This window comes from Motacilla alba, chromosome 20 (assembly GCF_015832195.1).
Source record: "Motacilla alba alba isolate MOTALB_02 chromosome 20, Motacilla_alba_V1.0_pri, whole genome shotgun sequence".
Classification (NCBI taxonomy): domain Eukaryota; kingdom Metazoa; phylum Chordata; class Aves; order Passeriformes; family Motacillidae; genus Motacilla; species Motacilla alba.
This window is the reverse complement of record NC_052035.1, coordinates 11048712-11067916: the sequence shown is the minus strand read 5'-3', so window position 1 is coordinate 11067916 and position 19205 is coordinate 11048712. Positions and strand designations below refer to the sequence as shown.

The 19205-nt window shown below is 41.4% G+C and overlaps 1 protein-coding gene across 2 annotated transcripts in view; it reads left to right on the top strand.

Annotated features, from left to right (window-relative positions):
- CDH4 (cadherin 4) overlaps nt 1-19205 on the top strand; it is a 419557-nt gene that overhangs the window by 263794 nt on the left and 136558 nt on the right. The window lies entirely within an intron of this gene.

The window sequence follows — 19205 nt, the reverse complement described above, 5'->3', positions numbered from 1 at the left end:
AAAGAACAAAATACTGATAACAGTGCTGATAATAATGGTGATCTTGTGGTGGCTCTGGTGAAGCAGTAGATTTGGGAAGCCTGGCTCAAAGCGCAGGCTCTCTGCTCTCCCTCCCTCCTGCAGGAATGGTTGCCTTTTCCATGCTGCTCCAAAGCTCCTCGCCCCAGTTTCCCTCCCCAGCTGACGGCAGCCTAATCGCCTCCTTCCAGCCAGTCCCTCCTGAGACGCTGGCACCGCTGCCAGGATGGCACTTTGCCCACGCTCTCATCCAAAAAGCGGCTGCAGGTGTAAAAGCTGGGCTGGGTGGCACCCAGCAGCGAGGGTGCTGCATCCTTCCCTTGCCATCGCTCCCTCCCTCCCGCGCCCATCCCGCTGCAGATGCGCGGCGGCCCGGGGGAGGTTGGCTGCCTGCCGCCGCTGCAGATGGATCCGGCAGCCTCCCCTGTGTTGCTTCTTTCTTTCTTCAGAAGGATAATCTCTGAGATCAAGTTTACCCATGTGGTTTTCTGTGATGATTATGGGATGACAGGAAAAGAAAAGGAAGGGGAAAGGAGTGTTTTGCAGAGACATTTGGTTGATTTATTGTTGTTGTTGATAAGTGTTAGTGAAATACAAACACATGTTGCTATTCCTCTTGTGGGTGCTGGCTTTGGTTTTTTGGAGCAGTGAAATGATTAGCTGTAAAAAAAAAAAAAAAAAAAAAAATAAAAAAGTAAAACTCCTTGGCAGACATTTGCTGCTAGCTCTTCCCTTGGAAGAAAATGGCAACAATATAAAAACTCAAAAGTTATTTCAAGTAGCAGTGGTGTGTCATTGCGTCCCTTCTCAGCAAGTTCATTTAGTCTTTCTGAAGCAGTGCCTGGATTCACATGAGTTGCATCATTACCTGTTTCTGTGTCTGGGAGGAAGGGGCATGTTCCCAATTCAGCCAGGGATTGTTTAAGCTTGGACTGTTGGTGTCATTTGTCTGTGCAATTAGGGAGTACAATAAGGACTAAGAAGTACCAGGTGGCAAATATTCTTATATCTGTCCTGGAAATCCAGGGAGGGAAGCCAGAGAGTCTTTGTGTGGTCAGCAATGCGGGGTGTGGAGTGACCCATTAATGTGTCGTCCTACTAAGCTGAAGAAAAGTCTGGACAGGAGAATAGCCTGATGTGTCAAAAATGCCTTTCTAAATTAATAATTTAGGTTAAATCTTGAATTCCTGTGAAAAAACAAAGGGGAGTACTTGCAAAATGAACTTGTGCTCTCTTCCATTCCCTACTGATTGGAGTTTTGACTAGACAGCAAGAGGACAACTTGGCACCAGCTTACCATGGCAAATTTGTTGATTTATAAGGACTGAAATCTCTATGGCACTTTTTACCCTACAGTCTGGAGATGAAACAGAAGGACTCAACTGTGCAAAATTCTAATATTAATGGAAATGACAAATAATAAATTTTATATAGGTACTGAAAATTTTATATTCATCACTTAGACTACCGGTAACCTTGGAAAGATAACATGGCTTATGGAAATACAGAACTCCCAGATTTTCCACAATATATTCCATTGCAGTTTTTGAATACAGATGCTAGAGGAAACACTGAAAATGAAGTGAAAATGGGATGGGAAATTTAAAAAAACAAACTGGCTTACAAAGGGCTGTTTTCCTCTTCGCCTGACGTACAGAAAGCATCATAATGACAGGGAAGATCATACAAAGAGTGCAACTTGATTAAGCGTGAGACCCCTGATGTTTCGGGCTTGGTTTGAGTTTCTGCTCCTCTGCAGCATCTGGCCCTTTTGCCAATGCCTGAATGTGAAGCTTGGGTGATTCCTATCAGGAGTTGCAGCTCCCTCTGTTAGACTTTGCTCTTTAATTATCCAGAATAGGACAAATCAACATCTTCAAAGACCAGCACTATCTGATTATTTCCATCCACATAATCTTCAGATTGCCCTGGAGCATTTTGCTGTCTCCTAGATCTAGGTAAGAGTTTTGATCTGATTTCCCATGCTTTTTGCTCGCTGGGCACTGAATATTTTTGTGTCCATCTGCTCACAAACTGGAACCAGAAGTGCACATGTGAAGTTGCAGCTCAGCTCTCATTTGTACAGAAGCAGGTCTGTCATTGTTTTCTCTGCTATTTTATATACAACATTCAAACCTACCGCTGGTTCTTGGACACTGAACTTTTTTGGTTCAGAAAGACCAGCCTGAGCTTGCATTTTGTAGGTATAACTAAAGGAAACCAGTCCCTCCACAGTTCTGACTTTGGTTCTGGCTTACTCCAAGGAGAGGAAGGGATGGCATGAAAAATCTCATCACTAAAAAACCAAAAAGCCCTACCAGAAGTACATTTTCATAGAACCACTTGCTGTTTGCGTTTTTATAGGTCAGACTAATTTGAAATGCATAGGCAAATCTTTCAGGTTCCCTCTTACTCCTGCTTCCTATTGTGAAGGTAAAAATTCCATTTTATGGAAGTTGATTAGTTACTTGTCAGTATTTTTAGCAAGGCTGTGCCTGAATGAAGTTTAAATCATAGCAAAGGTGAATGCAGCTTGATGGGAGCCACATACCTCGAAAGGCAGCCCTGTCTGGTTCAGCTGGGATCAACTGTAATTCTCTGCTCATTAAACCATTTCATTCTGATAAAATACGTTAAATGAAAAAGTTTTTAGAGAAAAAAAAGAAAAAAGGAACATTATCCCTGCCAAAAAAACCCTTCTGTTAATTACAGGGTTTTTTCTTTCTGAGGAACATCCGTGTCTGTTCATATACATCAACCACACTAACTAGAAAATGTGTTTCAGAAAAATAATAGCTGCAAAAATAATAATAGGAATTTCTAATTAATTTTGGCTGCTGAAAAGGTTTACTTACTCTTTGAAGAGTTTAAATTAACATCTGACATTTATAAGCTTAAAAAAATTTGTTAGTGTATAAAAATGTTTTGTAAATTCTACTTTTGTCTTTGAGCTGAGAAAACAGTTATCAAAATTTATTGATATATGCTTATTTTGGAAACATTTATGAAAATCTTGAGTTTAATTTCCTTCTGCTTCACTTCCACCTTTGTACTAGGAATAATATTGTGCATGCTGTGAAATATTTCACTGTTGTGAGGCTAATTTCATTACTAATTGTCAGGTACTCTCATTATTATAACTGAAGTCCATAAAAATGCCTATTAAAAATACAAAAACAATATGAAATCCCCCTCCTTCTCCAAGCAAATGACTCATGCAGGCACACTGATCAGCTAAGATAATATATTAAATAGTTGCATCCTTGCTGAGCTCTGTCTATTTTCTCACTGACTCATCCTTTTTAGCTACATGCGTAGCTAATTCTTAATTATCTATTATCTAATTATCTATTAGCTTATCTTGTATTTCATCCTCTTTTGAACTTCAAAAAGAATCTCAGTTTTGGATCCACAAGCCAGTCTCCAGCTGCTTCTAAAGGGAATCTTGACTCAGTTTTCAAGGCAAGTCTTGGTCCATCTCAATGGACACATGAAAATAATTAATTTAAAAAACAAGCCTTGTGCAGAATTGGCCTTTGGTCATCTTTGACATGCTTAGATAATGGGCTTCTCTGTCAACCACTGCAACGATGTTCTTCTCCTTTGTGAGGGCTCCAGACTTTCAGTTCATCTCCAGGATCTTTGCAGAGCTCTTAGAGCCTCCCATCTTGCGCTTCACAGACCCGAATTTTTCCACCTTGCCTTTATTAAACATAAAACTGAAAAAATGCATTATTTTCCTGTTAGATCTCTTAAGATAAACAACTTGTTCATTCTCATTATACCAGCATGAAAATCCCCTGAGGATGACCAAGACAGGATCTTGGTGCTCTCACAAACTGCCTTGATTGCATGCTGCAGGCACAGCATGGGCTCCCATATCCGAGCGCTGGTGATCTCAGCCGCAAGAACACTAGAAATAACCTGATGTGTGTAACAGGGAACAAGAGGGAAGGATGCATTTTATGTAAATTTAATCAGAAAGTCCTGAAGTGGCTTGGAAAGTTGGCAGAATATAATATACCTGAAGACTCTTGCGTTGTTGCTTAGCAGAGGTGTCGTTGTCGGGTCGGGTTTCCAGCAGCAAGGGGTGCCTTAAGGGAGCAGAGAGATCCTCCTGAGAGACTGCAAAACACTGTGGTGGACTCATGGGTGGGTTTAGCACATCTTAAGCTATCCTGTGACTTTGAATATTTAATATTAAATAAGTTGATAGCACGCTCTCCAGCTCAACAGCTCAACAGCCTGTTTGTGAGCCACAGCCTACTCTGGCTCAGGAAATGGGTGAGACAGCTCTCCCAAATTCTGAAATCCTGGTGCTGGAGACACCCAAGGCACACTGAGCTGTGAAATCCCTGCCAGCTTGGACCATCAGCCCTCAATGCTGCCATCTCCTTTGCTCCTCATGGCTGTTTCAGCGTGTGCCTTTGCACTGTTTTAAATAGTTTTATTGTAGGAAATCCCTCTTGCCTCCTCTATCACAGCATTGCTCACTGCTGTGAAATTGGCAGTGCAGAATCCATTAGCTCCCAGCTGCAAGACAGATGGCATCTGTCTGTGGTGAGAGAAGGTTTGTTGAGAAAAGGCCTTGCAAATGCTTCCCAAAGGACATCAGACCTTACTTTTCCTGAGAGAGATGCAAACAGCATTGATTACAAATAGACCTAGATCTTCCTTGTTCTCCACAGAAACAGCTGTTTCTTTTGCCTCACCAACCACACACACTCTCAAAGAAAAAAAATTGCTAGTTCTGGCTCTCAGTGTACCTCACCTTTGTGATGCCCTGTGAGCATCATCAGTTGAAATTCAGAAATGAGGGGATTTGGTCTTTATTGTAACACTCAGAACAGGATAAGGAGCAAGCCTAGAGGGTGGAGAGGAGATGGGATGTTGTGCAGGTGGTGGTGCTCTGGAGAGTCACAGCCTTGCTTTGAAATATGGTTCAAGGATGTAGATTGAGGCAGCTCTTGATTCAACTGCAATTTCACACCACTAACCAAGCTGACGCCAAAGAAGGAAAGATGAGCAGGAAAATGGTTCATTAATTGTTCATCTTGCCATGGTCTTGGGTCTTGACAATTTTGCCATTGATCTCTCCTCTCTGTGTGTGTGTTACCAAATCAGGACTCACAAATGATTCACAGAATGAATGGACAAAGTGAAATATGACACAGTGCTGCTTCCTTGATGTGTCCATTTGAAATTCCTTTAAAACCTACAGTCTGAAGCAAGCTCCTGAGCATATTCCATGCTGTATGTACTGCTCAAAGGACATCCCTTTGTTTGCATTCTCCCTGATGATGCCATTCTCAGTTTCCAGCATTCACTGAAAGAGAAGGGCAGATCCTGATGTAAATCTCTCTGCCAGAGCTGGTGGGGCTACCCCAGTGTGTGCCATTTGGGAATCTGGGTCGAAGGAAGCAGATGCCCAGTGCTTTATGGGCTTCCCATGCACACGCACATCCAGCATTATGGATTGAAAAGTGCAGCTACAGCATAAATGCTCCATTTAAAATTCTCTTACAACAGCATTCAAGCCTATACTGTAATTATACATATTGTATTTCCTTGTATTCAGACCCATAGGGAATTTATATTGTCCTTGCTAAAGCCAGAGGGACTGAAGGAAAGTAGTCATTTAATGATTCAGCTGTCTTGGGCTCTATGATTTAATCAATCATATGAAAGAAATTTTTAGATTCTTTGTGTTTAGAGTTCTCTTGTCTGAGCAGAAAATGTTCCCTTTTTGAATTGCTTTAATAGCTGTATTTATGCAGCTGAAAGTTCCTTAAGAAATGAAAGTAAAATCAAATTGCTGAGAATGCCTAGATAATTTATCGGAGAATATTCAATTAGAATATATTAATATTTTAGATTTCCATCATTAATTTAATATTCAGAGATTTAATTTAGTCGTTGAATTGCTGTAGTGCCATGCGTGGGTAGATTGTTAGGCTGAGTGCTTAAAACACCTGCCACAAATGGGTGAATCTCACTTTGATTCCCAAGAGCACAAATGCCTTTCTACTGACATAAGTCTTGCAGCAAAAACTCAGACACTAAATCTTGCCTGTGCTCTGCATTTTTCCATAATTGCAGAAAGGAATAATACAATCTTCTAGCAGAATAAATGCAAGAGCCTGATTTATTTATGCATTCAAATCCAGACTGAGGGGGAATTTGGTGCTCTGTGGTTCTGAGTTTGTCAATGTATTACTGAAAAATTTCATTTTGCCAGACTGGCCTTGTCACTTACTCAAGGAGAACTGTCCTAAGTGAGGTTGGGATTTAAAGGTGATTGACACTTTGCAGACAGATACCAAGGACTCCTGTTGCCCAGTTCAGCTCAAAAAGCTGCCCTTGAGTTTTTGCTATTTTCCAGAATACTTTGGGAATAGTAACATGAATGGAAAAATGCCCCACTAAATCATAAAATGCCATTTGATTTGGAAGTGATAAATATTTGAATGCAGCATCCCAGTTGCATGAAGGAGATGGAACCATTTTTAATTTCTCACCCAACATATAAACTGAGATCCTCAGAAGCCACTGGAGGCAGTGAGACTGCTCCCACTGATTGGGAAGTGTCAGCATGACATTTCAAAAGTCTCAAAAATCATTCATAATATTTATGATTAACTTCAAGTCATTAATTTAGGGTACAGCAAGTCAGACTGGGAGGAGGCTGGGATAACAGACCTGTGGTCTGACCTTGTGGTTGATGTTTCAAACTGTTTTGCAGTCACTCAGCATCCCCTGAGGCAGTGGGGTGGGATATACTAGCAGGGGTTTGTGACCCTACTACCAGTGACTACTGGTTAAATCAAAATTGTAAGTGAGAGACAGGGAATGATGGAATTGTTTAGGTTGGGAAGGGACCTTTAAGATCCTCTAGTCCAGCTGTGATCCAGACAGCCTTTGCTTAGGTATTTTTCCGTGCAGGATCTGACTTTTTCACCCTGCCTGCATCGCTGAGGATGGTCTTTCACAGATAAGAACCCGAGGCAGGGAAGCTGAGTGGCTTTGTTTGAGACCACAGAGCTGTTACCATGGCCATGGGCAGCACTCTCTGATTATCAGCATCAGGACCTGTCCTTGGGTTATTTGAAGAATCACATAATGGACTCGGATTTCAATGGGGTGGTCAGAAATCTTCTGCTGGTGGTTATAGTCAGTCACATTGTTCCATGTCTGAGTCCACCTGTGCATCAGGTCTGTTTACACACAGCTCTGTTTTCATAGCCATGCAAAGGTGCTTCTCTGCTCTCTGCTGGCTGTCCACCAATTCCTCCACCACCACCCCCATCCAGCCCCCACCTTTTAGCTCCAGCTTCACTTTGGGAGCAAGAGATTCAGGAAGCACAGAAGGATAACTACCCCTCGAATTGTCATCACAGGCATACTGCAAAAGAGTTCATCAGTCACTCCAAAGAGTATTTAGCTATAATACCCCATTGCACATATTGCAACATATCATTACCTCCCATCCTCTCCAGAAAGTGAGATAACTGTAATAGCCACTCAGGCTGGCTGTCATTACGTGTACAGGCAAAGGCAGGAAGGCATAGTCAGAGCTAATGCACACAGCTCATGAAAGCTATTGAAAATCTGTGAAGACATGTACACAAAAACAGTGGGTTAATTTGCTTAGAAAAGAGCTTTGGTTTTGCTCCTGCCTTTTCCAAAGTAAAACAGTAATAATGAAAAAAGCTGAGACAGAACAGACAAAGAACTCACAATCTGCCTCTTTGCTGCAGGAGTTCATTCTTTAACACTCAGCACCCACATTAGGTGAGTGTGGGACTTGGCTTCCTTGATGAGTTGAAATGGAGTCCCGAAGACAGAGTGGTGCTGTGTGGGTGTGAGTTTGGATTTGCAGAATGATGGTGCAGATATAACCTTGACAGCTAGGCTGTTGCTGAAATTCACTGTAGCAGGCTGGGATGAGATAGGAAAAGAAAAAACCTACAGTTTTTATTTCCTTACTAGTGCATATGTTCTTGATAGTCTGCACCAATGAAGAATTAAATACAGCACCCTGGAATTTCAGATGTCAGCTTTTAAGACTTTAGAGAATTTACTCTTGGGCTAATTTTAAGCTCTCATTGCTGTGGTTAATTGGGGTTTTTTAATAACAGCTGAGATTTGCAGTGATAAAGGTGTCACCATCCAAATCCTTTCTTAGCTGTCTCTAATGCAGGCTGATGAAAGATGTAAGCCCATGGCCACATGGTGGGGCAGCAAAGAGTAGATATGTAGTAGTTTACCAGTTTCAATAAAGGCCCCATTTCCTTGCAGTTTTTCCTTTCCCATAATTCTTACCATATTTTTATAATTACCATATTTATAATAACATTCATATTTGTTGCTAATTTCCTTAATTTAAAGGACATTTTCCTCCTATCCGAACAGTTAGACAACTTAAAAAGCAAACAAACAAAACCTTGGATTATATTAAGGGAAACATTTTGCCCAAGGCAATTTGGATATCTGCAGATGGTGGCACTGAACATTTTGGCCCTTGTTCAGCAGAGATTTTAAGAATGTGCCTAAATTTGAGCCTTTAAGTAACTCCAGTGGCTCTTCAGAATATATTTGTTGACTGGAAACTAAGGACATGAGTAATGCCTGACTGGATTAATGTACCCAGCATTGTGCAGTACTAACCTTTGTGGCCATGTTTATAGTTTTTATTAGATTCCCAGTTTTAATTACACTTCTCTGAGTGTACTAGCAGTATACAGGGAGCACACTCTCAGATGTGCACACACATCAGCCTTTGCATATGTCCTTTTTTTTCCTAATAGACCCCAGAACCTGCCTTGAAAAGCCACCCAGTAGACCTTTGTTGCATTTTTTTTGGCACTGGGTAAAGAGAGCTGAATTCTTTCCCCTCCATGAACCAACTCATGCATCCCCTAAGAGCCCCCACAGCTGCTGAACCTGCCACGTACTCACCTTTGTCATAACAAACCACCTGGCCCTGCCCTCCCTGTGCAAAGTTTCACCTGAGGAATCCCCCTTTAGGAATCAAGTTTTGGAAACCAGGACTGATCCTCTATGACTCAAGCTGTAAACTCCTAAATCTAGAAGTTTCTCATGGAAATATAAATAAACCCCTAAATGCCATACTGCTGGTGGCATTGCTGGGACATTTGCCTTCCTGGCTCCTCCTTCCACTCGTGATCTCTGCTCATTTTAATCAAAACATCATGACCTGAGGAGGGTTTTGTATCTGTGCTTGGGTTTTTAGCCCTTTGGGGCTGTTTTTCAGTTGACTTATTTGTTTGATTTGTGCTTCAAGGCTTTGTGAGCTGTAACATTTATTTAAGCAAAGAACCTAATTTTCTTGTTGTTAAAAGAGGGATAGTTTAAGCAAGAAGAAAAACTGTGTGGGCTTGTTGTTTCTGTCTAAGAAATGAAAGGCATGCATTGTGTTGAGAAAAGATAGGACATGGAGCCCGTGGTTTGAACCTTTAGGGGAACTTGTAGTGCATGTGCCCCTCTGCTAGGTAAACTCCTCTGTGGAAAAGGCAGAGCTGCAGTGTCCCCATTAGTGCAGGACTATGAAAAATTCAGTGGGAATGGCCAATTTTCCTTATTTCCAAGTCACTGAAAAAAAGCTAGGGCAGCTAAAAGGCAGAGTTTCTGACCACACTGTGAGCTATTTGGAGTTATTTCTGAAGTAACATCACTGGAAGGGAGCATATTAGTAGAGAGAGGAAAGGAAACTAAGATTAAGGATCTGCACTAAAAAGTGTTGCTAGTTAATCCAAGCCCTCAGAAGAGATTTGTGTGAGTTGGAAAACAAAAATAAATGTTTAGCCAGCTTACATTTTCAGTGGTGTGGTTTGCAGTGAAGTGATGACACAATTTACTTACCAGTAAGTGGCATTCAACTGCCTCTAACAAAAAGAAATTACAGTAGAAGAATCAGACATCATCAGAGCGTAAATCTTTTATGGAAGATTATAGCAGTTATTTATTATTTGAAAGCAAAGAATTGAGAAGCAAGGTGGCATTTTCTTTCAGTCATGGGAAATGCACCCTGTAATGTCTCCATGGAAAAAAGGAAAATGGTACACCAAAGTGTTCCCATTCAGCTCGATGGCAAAAGCACTATTCGTTAGCATCTGGTTTTGCAGGGAAACTCCTGTTAAGAGAGGAATTTAAATATCGGAGGAAGCATTTCCAACAACTGTCTGGGTTTACTGAATATTTTTCAGACAGTGTTATGTTTATGGCACAGGTTTTAGTATGCTAAAGGAAAAGGCAATTCAGAATTTATGAAACAGCTGCTGTGTCTTTTGAGCACCTAAGGGACAGAATGACACAACACATATGTATTTCTGAAGTCATTGCAAAGAAACAACCCAACAACTTTCTGTACTTCCTTTTGAACCATAACCCATGGTATCTGCAAGCATTAAAACATTTTCTTTTAATTTTTTAATTAGACATGAATACAAAATGTAACATTTGGGTATAACATGCTATTAGGAAATCAGCTTTTTCTCCTCCTTCTGTATCCATTCAGTTGTTAAATGTCCCCCCTCCCTTCCTTTTTTTTTAACCTCTTGTTCTTAATGAGACTTCCTCCTTCTCCCCATGAATCTTTATGTAGGCAACCTTAGCTCTTGATTAATCAGTAATTAGGGAAGGAGTCAAACTGATTTCAAGTCTTTAGTATCATACTCTCCAGCTGAAATTCAAAACTAAAATCTGAAGGAAAGCCACAGTGTCAATATTATGCTCTGTCTAACCATATGATGACAAAAATCACATCAGAGTCAGACCAGGCATATCTATTTATATAGGCACAAGTTGATATTGAGTGTAACACAATCATGATTCTCTCCCACGGCTGCTTTCTCACACATCCCCTGCCTTTGTAACCATCAGCATTCACTACTTCGCCTTAAAGTTTACTACACCCTCTGTCATCTCATCTGACACGAACTGCTTCACTTCACTCCGTGTTTGCTGAGCAGTTAGGGCTCAATTCAAAGTTTAATGAGCCCTCATTAACCTCCATGAGCTTCGGATCAAACCCTTGTAGTCTAATATGGAAATAATGCCGGGGTATTATGGAGTTAAAAGCTGCCATACAGTGGTCTGAGGATAAAGTCACTGCGGGCGGGCGGCTTAATGGGGTATTAATTGGATAGAGGGTGTTCATAACTACTGAGCACTGAGTGTGGATGTTGGTGAAAGAAGGGAGTAAATGCTAAACTAAGGTTGAGGTTCCCTTTGCATCTGTGCTGTAACTCTGCTGCAGCCTTTGGGGACTTAATGCTGATGGGGAGGAGTTTTCTGGCCCAGGTTGATGGGTGCTGTCGCTCACAGGTCATCTTCTCTCTCATCCTCCTGCTCTGAAGTCGTGCCTGTCTTGGCTCCATCAAAATCATTCTTCCAGAAACTAACCGTTAGCAAAAAGGTGGTGTCGTTGGAAAGGAGATGCTAATTCCACACCACAGCTTTTGCATTTTCTCTTTTTTTCTTCTCTGGGGTAAGGTGCTTTCAACACAACATTTAAAGTAACCCAGAATGTTGTGCTGCCTGAACTCTTGGTCCAGTCAGACCCCCAGCAAGGCTGTCTCTCTATTCCTATGGACTGCTTGGAATATTCCTGGGGCTCTGCTGATCAAAGATCTCCACCAAGTCACGTCAAAGCAGTGTATATTCAATATTTTAGTCTGTTCCCTTGGGCTTAGTCTTTTTGTACCCCAAATACTGTTAATTCTTGGAGAAGCTCCATTTCTTCTTCAGGCAGTGTGCAGAGGATGATGAGGAACAAGGAACAGCAAAGAATTTGTCCTTGTTGATACAGATTCTCTCATGGTCTGAAGGATACCTGGGTCCCTTAGCAGATCCTGCCACGTGCCCAGGGCCACCACGGCAGGGACACCGGGCTGCTGCTGCCCCTTCTGAGCTGATACTGCCTGTGCAGTGGGGAGGCTTTGGGAACTGTGACATCATCTCTTCACCAGAGAAGTGGGACTGATTCCTTTCATTTATTTATCTTAGATATTCTCTGTGCCTCTTGCCTTTTCAAAGAGCTGTTCCTTTCCTTCTGTGAAGCCACAGATGCAACACATCCTGTCTTCCTCCATGCAGCCAAGTGCTTTTCCCTTTGGGCTGGTGACAAGTCACTTATTTCCTCCATATAGCTTAGGAAAAAAAGAACAATCACATATGCAACCATTACAGAAATGTTTTTCTGGAAACTCTCAATCCATATCTCCATAAGACATTTCCCCATTCTCTATCATTTCTAAGCAAAAGGCTGTGTAATAGCTGTCTCTGTACTGCCTGTGTGCCAGCCTGCAGTTCCTGCCTAGCCTAATCCCATATGGGAACAAGGCTTGAACATATATGCTAAGAAGGGTTATGAAATTCTGCTTGATTTTCTGCTCTCCTTTTTATTCTTCAATTGATTAAGCAGCTGCTAAAATAAGCCTTCCATTGGAAGAGTTCCATAATGCCCTCCCCTCTAGAGCAATACTGCAGCCTATATACCTCCCTTCTTTGTGTCTACACATTTCCAGTTCTTGTCTCCTCTTCCACATTTTTGGGTCTTGTTTCCACATTTTGGTTTTTGCTGTAGTGTGTTTCCATCTTTCCAGACGTTTTCTCTGTCTCAGGTGGTCCCTGTGCCAGGATCAGGAGTCAGTCACAATCCCTGAAAACTGTGAGGTTGGCTGAAGCCTTGGCTGTCTCTAGTTCTTGTACCATCAGTTCCAAATCTTTCTTCTCAGTGGGAAATATTTTTTTAAAAAATAAAAAAACCCGCAAACACCTAGACTTGTGGTGTCTCCAGAAATTGAGAATGTAAATACAGAGCAATCTGTGATGAAACCTGGAGCATTCCCACTGTCATCTCTCCATGGATTTATGTACCAGTTAAATGTGTTTTCCTACAGGACAGTGTGGGCGGAAGTGTGGACATTTCACAACCAAGGGTGTTGCTTTAAGGGCTGAATCAAAGTGTGGGAGATTTCATTAATCTTTCCCATTCAGATTTTCTGATTGAGCTTTTTTATTTATAATTATATGTCTGTCTGATTGAGAAAGCTATTCATCCCTTCAATGATAAATTATCAAGAAGGATGGACAGGATGCTTTTAAAGCCTTTCAGCCCCATAGTTGTAGCCACTTATACTGATAGCTTGCACGGGAAAATGGAATGTGAATCAGAGAAAACATGGGAAATAATAGGAGGAAAATTCAGAATCCGTTTCTGATGAGTTTATATTAAACCCAAAGATCTTCCACTTCATAGAGAAATTATTTAAGTTTTATGCAGCTTTTGAGATTATGACAAGCTGAACAACTTGTTCTGGCTTGGTGCTCAAGCGCCATATGGTACTACTTCAGCAATTTGATGTGATATTATGAATAAGAGTGCATGAGTAGTGAAATGTTTGGGGTTTTTATATCATATTGGCCTTCTGCAATAGACATTAAAAATGAATTCTGTTTAGAGTAAGGGAAGGGGGGAAAAAAACCCCAGACCTGCAGGTTTCAATAGCATAATTGCAGCAAGCAAGTGGAAGATGAATCTGTGGTGATTAGGAAAGCAGTTGCTGACAGGATCCCTTGGACAGGTGGGGATAACCCATGTTCTACAGGCCCTGTTCTCCTTTAGGTTTTCTCTGATACCATGCTTGTATTATCTTCAAAGGAAAAAATCTTTATGTGCTATTATCTATGTTCAGGGCTAGTGGTTTGCAAATGATTGTTATGAAAGTGGAAATTGACTTTGTGTGTAAAAATAAAATCTTAGGCTAAGATTGTAATCTCAGACAAGTATATGGAAGCAATAGTCAGCAAAAGGTAATGATAAAATCTCGATGTCCCTGTCTGAAGAAGGGCCATCATCCTTCCCTGTGTTTCTTTTCCACTAGTTATAGGAAGTTGCTTCCTCAAATTTTGTTGCTAAAAGCAGTTCATGGATGGCAGGATGTGACTGCCAAATTTTGGAGGATGAAGTAACATGGAGATAGGAAGTCTGGTACAATTCACTGGCAGTGGTGCCCCTTAGTGTGTCAGTGTGTACTGAATTCTAAAGATAAAACAAATCCCACCCCTACCAATATATATGTATATTTTTATATATGTGATAGATTTGAACTAATGGTGCGTGTAAAACATAGAGCTGGTGTACCCAGAGAGGGTGGGACTGGTCCACCAGTACAGATTCATGGGAGGCATCTCTGGGAGGCAGAGGGTGGCACAGGCTCTGCCTGAGGATTCACTGGAATAACTAGTGGGACTGAACACCTGCCTGGAAAATTTGGCTCAGTTTCTTACTCTGAATTACAGCTACATTAGTAGAATTTTAAGAGACAAATGCTGCATTGAACACAAACTGTTCATATGGAAAAATGTCTGATTTTTATAGTAATTTTGGGATTTGTCTTGTCTGGATGTTTCCCTAAATTTGTTTTTCAAATGGCTTTTGGTTCAGAATGGAGCTTTAGTTTGTAGTGTGGATAGTGCCTCCACTCCACAGAGCTGACTGGTTTTCACTAGCTGCTTTGCATTGTTTTTTTTTACCCTGAGAATTTCTTTCTTCTTGTTCTTAATATATTCCCAGTCGGAATTTAGCTTCTGAAAAAAAGAGAAATCTTTCATCGCTGCAGTGATTTTTAGCAGTTGTATCCTTTTATGCATCATTCTCACACAGTGTGAACATTTTAACCTTTTCTTAATTATTAGCATTTCCATTCCTGCTGTTCATTAATCTGTGCTGGGCAAGGACCATGATGTGTTGCCCAAGGATGCAGCCGTGGAGCTGCTCAGCTCCTGCTCTGTGGAAACCTCAGCCTACAGAGATTTTCATGGAGCATCTACCATTTTGCTTTTGAAGTCTGAACTCAGAACTGATTTATTTATTTTTTAATGGATAGGTTGGCTCACTGTCCTGCTGAGTTTATCTGCTTTAGTTATATATGTGAAAATGTTGTATAAATCCAAGCTGCTCTTAACTGCACTCGGATAGTAAACGGTGCACAGTGTATTCTTACCACAGGTACACAAAACAAATTATTCCTGACACCTGGTAAAATCTAAACCAAGAAACTGATAGAAATTAAGCAGTAAATTACCCAACAAAGTTAAGGTCCAGCCTCTCTTCCTCTGGCTCCAGTTCTCACTTATAAAAGGAATTGAGGCTGCATCTACGGCTTTAGCTACCTGGATTTTCTCCTCAGGTATTTAGTAGTATGTGCTCTCAGACTACAGTTCACAACTGAATTGCAGGCACAAATGCTGCTGATACCAGAGTAGGCCTAAATGACTCTGCAAAAGTCAGAAAGGAAATCCAGGGTATATTTGAGAACTGAGCAGACTCCCCCAAATCTCTCAAGTAATCCCTCCACCTTAGGTTTTTTGCATTTGCTCTGGAGTTGTTAAGATATTGCTGGTGGTAACTTGAGCTGATAGATATTTCTAGAAAATCTAGTTTTAAAAATAACATCCAGCCAAACTGAAACTTATTTCAAGTGTTCACATTCCATAACTCCATTTCTCATAATCAGCAAAGGCCCTGGTTTTCAGAATGTGACTTTATTTTGGCAAAATTAGGATTCTAATACTTATGTACATTTTGTTCTTCATTAATTTTCTGCAGATAAAGCAAAAATCCCACTTTCTAAATGGCTTTTATTTAGAATACAGTTCAGTGGTGCTTCTGGAATATTGGTTTGTAATTCTCATATTCATTTAACCCCAGCTTTCCAAGCTATATGTAGTGAAAATATAACCACTTTCCTCTTGGTTAGAGTACAGTACTTAGTGTTTTTTAAGTCTAGTACTGGGCAAACTGTGCTGGGTTTTATGTTGATGATAAAGCTTTAATTGCACTTCTGCAATCCTCATCATGTGTAAAACAGTACCACTAAGCTAAATGGGAACATCATCCCATAAAAACCAGGCAGCCTGGAGTATGATTAAGAGACAGTAATTTTTCCTTATCTGGACCAGCATGGTTTCAGTTTTCATACTTTGCTTTCCAACACTTCACCGCTGCTCAGACACATGTATTCCCTACCACCAAAGATTTCCATACAGCCTCCTAAATTCACTCCTCTCCCTCCTGCATGGAAACAGCAAAAAACTCTACAAGAATTCAAACAGTCTTTAATTTCCCAAGACTCCTCTGTTGCCTAGCCGTGTCTGAGCAGCTCGCTGGCTCCGCGGCGTTTTGCGCGCGTTGCCGCGTACAGGTGGCAGGAGGTGAGGAGAAGGTGGCACCACGTGGTGAGAAGGTGGCACCACGTGGCGAGAAGGTGGCACCACGTGGCGAGAAGGTGGCACCACGTGGCGAGAAGGTGGCACCATGTGTCCTTTTCAGGGAGGAGCAGTTTGACCCTCGGCTCCTTGTTTCCACGCCTGTTGTGGGGAGCTGTTGTACGTATGGAGTGATATCGGCTGTGTGGCAGCAAAGCAAAAATGTCTTGAGAATTCTTAGGTAGTGGGAAGTAGGAAGAGGAAAAATGGGAATGTTGTTCAAAATCCACTTTCTTTGGCAGGTGCTCATGCCGAAACTGTCAGTGAGCACTAACAGGGCTTAGTTCACTTGACTGAGTGTTACTCAGGGGAGATTTTGGGCCAAGTTTCCATTCTTGCCAACAGTTTCTTTCTCCACTGTAATTCATTAATTAGCAGCTATACCTGTTTACATAATGAAGTGTCGGAGAGCTTTTATCAGTGTGTTGCCATCTGAAATGTCACAGTGTTCTCTTGATCAAATTAGAAATGTCTGACCAGAAAGTCCCCGGCATTTCAGGGCATTGCATGTGACTCATGAAAGGGAACAGTTAATGATGGTGGCAGTGAAAAAAAATCAGTCCAGGCACATTTTCCACAGTGTAATTTCCCAATGCTCAAATATTTGAAAATCAAAAAAAATTAATACTTTCATGCATGCAGTATGTAAGTTTAAACTCGTGTTCTCAAATGAGATGTTTTAATTCTGTTGCTCTGTCGTGCTTAGAAATAAAAAACTAGCCCAGACTCCAGCCCTGTTAGATTCCTAGCCAGTTTATAATAAATGTGGAGATGACAGGATTACCATCCCCAGATGTGGAGCACAGCATATGGTGCCCGTGTAGGAAAATACAGCTTGCACTGGGGTCCTGGTAATGAGTTTCTATAGGTATGTACATATAGATTCCTGTAACACTGGTTGGAGAAAGATGCAGAGCTACCATCACCAAGTATATTTAGATGGGTTTTTACTTTCTCGTTGTCAAGGGTCTGTCTCTGTTGTGATGTGATTGGAGATTAATTTCAGTGAATATTAGTATTTAAAAGGATTTTCCCCTCATCTTTTCCTTAATCCCTTTTTGCTGAATGTATGCTTCATTTCATTCTGTTCTATGTTGAGATTTGTTGAAAGGGATGGAGAAGAGTTTGTATTTCCCTTTTTGGCAGCCTGAGCTCTATGTGGTTTGTGTGAATTCTTCTTTCAGGAGAGAACATTTAAAGGCAAGAACTCCTCTTTGTGCCTGTAGAAGGGTAAAATCAAGCCTCTCCTACAGCGCGTTTCAAAGCGTTTCACTAGGAAACAAGAGCATTTTGCATTCACATATCCTAACCAGGATTCATTTTGAAGAGGCTTGAAGGCAGTGACAAATAGAGGGATTTTATAATGTGTAACTCGGCTGAACTGCCAGGGTTCTGCAGAGAGGCATCCTTTGTGCAAAGCTAAAAATGTCATAGGCTAGAATGAAGTAATAGCACAAAGTAAATTTCTGAGATTTTCCTTTAAAAATATGCTTCAAGTATTCACAATAGAGCTGTGCTTTTAAAGCAGTCAGACCTATCCCCTAGAGATTAATTAGTAGTACAATGCTTGATTTTGAAAAGGAGAAGATGGTAAAGGTGGCAGCATTGAAAATCTTGTCAAATGTCTTGAAAATGCATGGAGAGAACCAGCAGCAAGAACACTGCAAGGAAGCAGAAGGATGTCCAGAGACACACAAACCCACTGTGGAGAAGGTGGCATCACCCTGTTGGGTTTAGCACAGGTTCTCTTTGGCACACAGGCTCTGCTCAGCCCCTCCATATCCGCTTTGGGACTCTCACATCAGCGGCTGCTTTCGTTTCAGTCTGGGGACTGTCGTGTCCTCTGGCCATCACAGCAGAGCTGTAGGGCAAGACACCAAATCCTCCCTGTGCTCCGACCTCTGCCATCCTGAGAAAACAGGTCGGGATCTGATCCCAGAATATGTTACTGTTGAACTTTGCTGCTGGAAGGAACAAACAATATCAAACCAAAGAGCTCAGCTTTGTGAAGGGTTTAACATGCTCTTACAGTGACCTCCTGTGGAACAGAGCAGACTCCTTGGTGCCCTGCACTGGGGCACTGACACTTTTCCTAAAACCCGCGGCCCCTCGCATCCTGCATGGCTCTGCCAAAGACTCCCACACGTTTCCTTACTCTTCTCAGGCAAGATGTGGATTTCTTTCTAGCTGAATGAACTCTCACCTTCCGAAAAGACATCTCTGATTAGTGTTTCAGAGCCACAGGCTGCTCAGTGTCTGCGAGGCCAGAGCCAGCACTTGCCTTCAGCAGCTCAACTACCCAACCTTGTTCTTTGCATGATGGTTTTAATAAATGTTATATCAGTTTTAATATCATGAGTATTTCATTTACAAGGTGATGATGTGTTTGTAGAGCATGCAATACATTTCATTTAGCAGTTACATGCACTGAGGGATGCATTGAATAAAATATTACTTTAAAATTAGATGATTTCTTTAATTCTAAATACAGGCTCTCTGGGTTAATACATATTGCATCTAACTCAAGTGGTGATGTAGCTTCTGTAACCTATTTGTTCATGCATTGTAATTCTTTCATTGTGTTGTCCAGTGAATTTTATGAGTATTATTTGTTAATATGTTCATTTTATTTGAATAAAAAAGCAAGTCATTCCAATGCAGTGACTGATCACGCTGTGAAATTAGATTTTGAGAGCAGCCTGTAAAGGGAAATAGTCTGTTTGCTTTTTTAGGGAACTGTTGCCCCTGTGGTGTTGGCTTTGCCTTTGTGAGAGTGTCTGTAGTGCTAGAGCCACTCCAAAGGAGAGGTGCAGCAGCAGCTGCTCAAAAGCAATACCCAGCCATGGCTGGGGACGTGTGGCCTGAGGAGAAGCAGGAGCCCCTTTGCAGGAGCC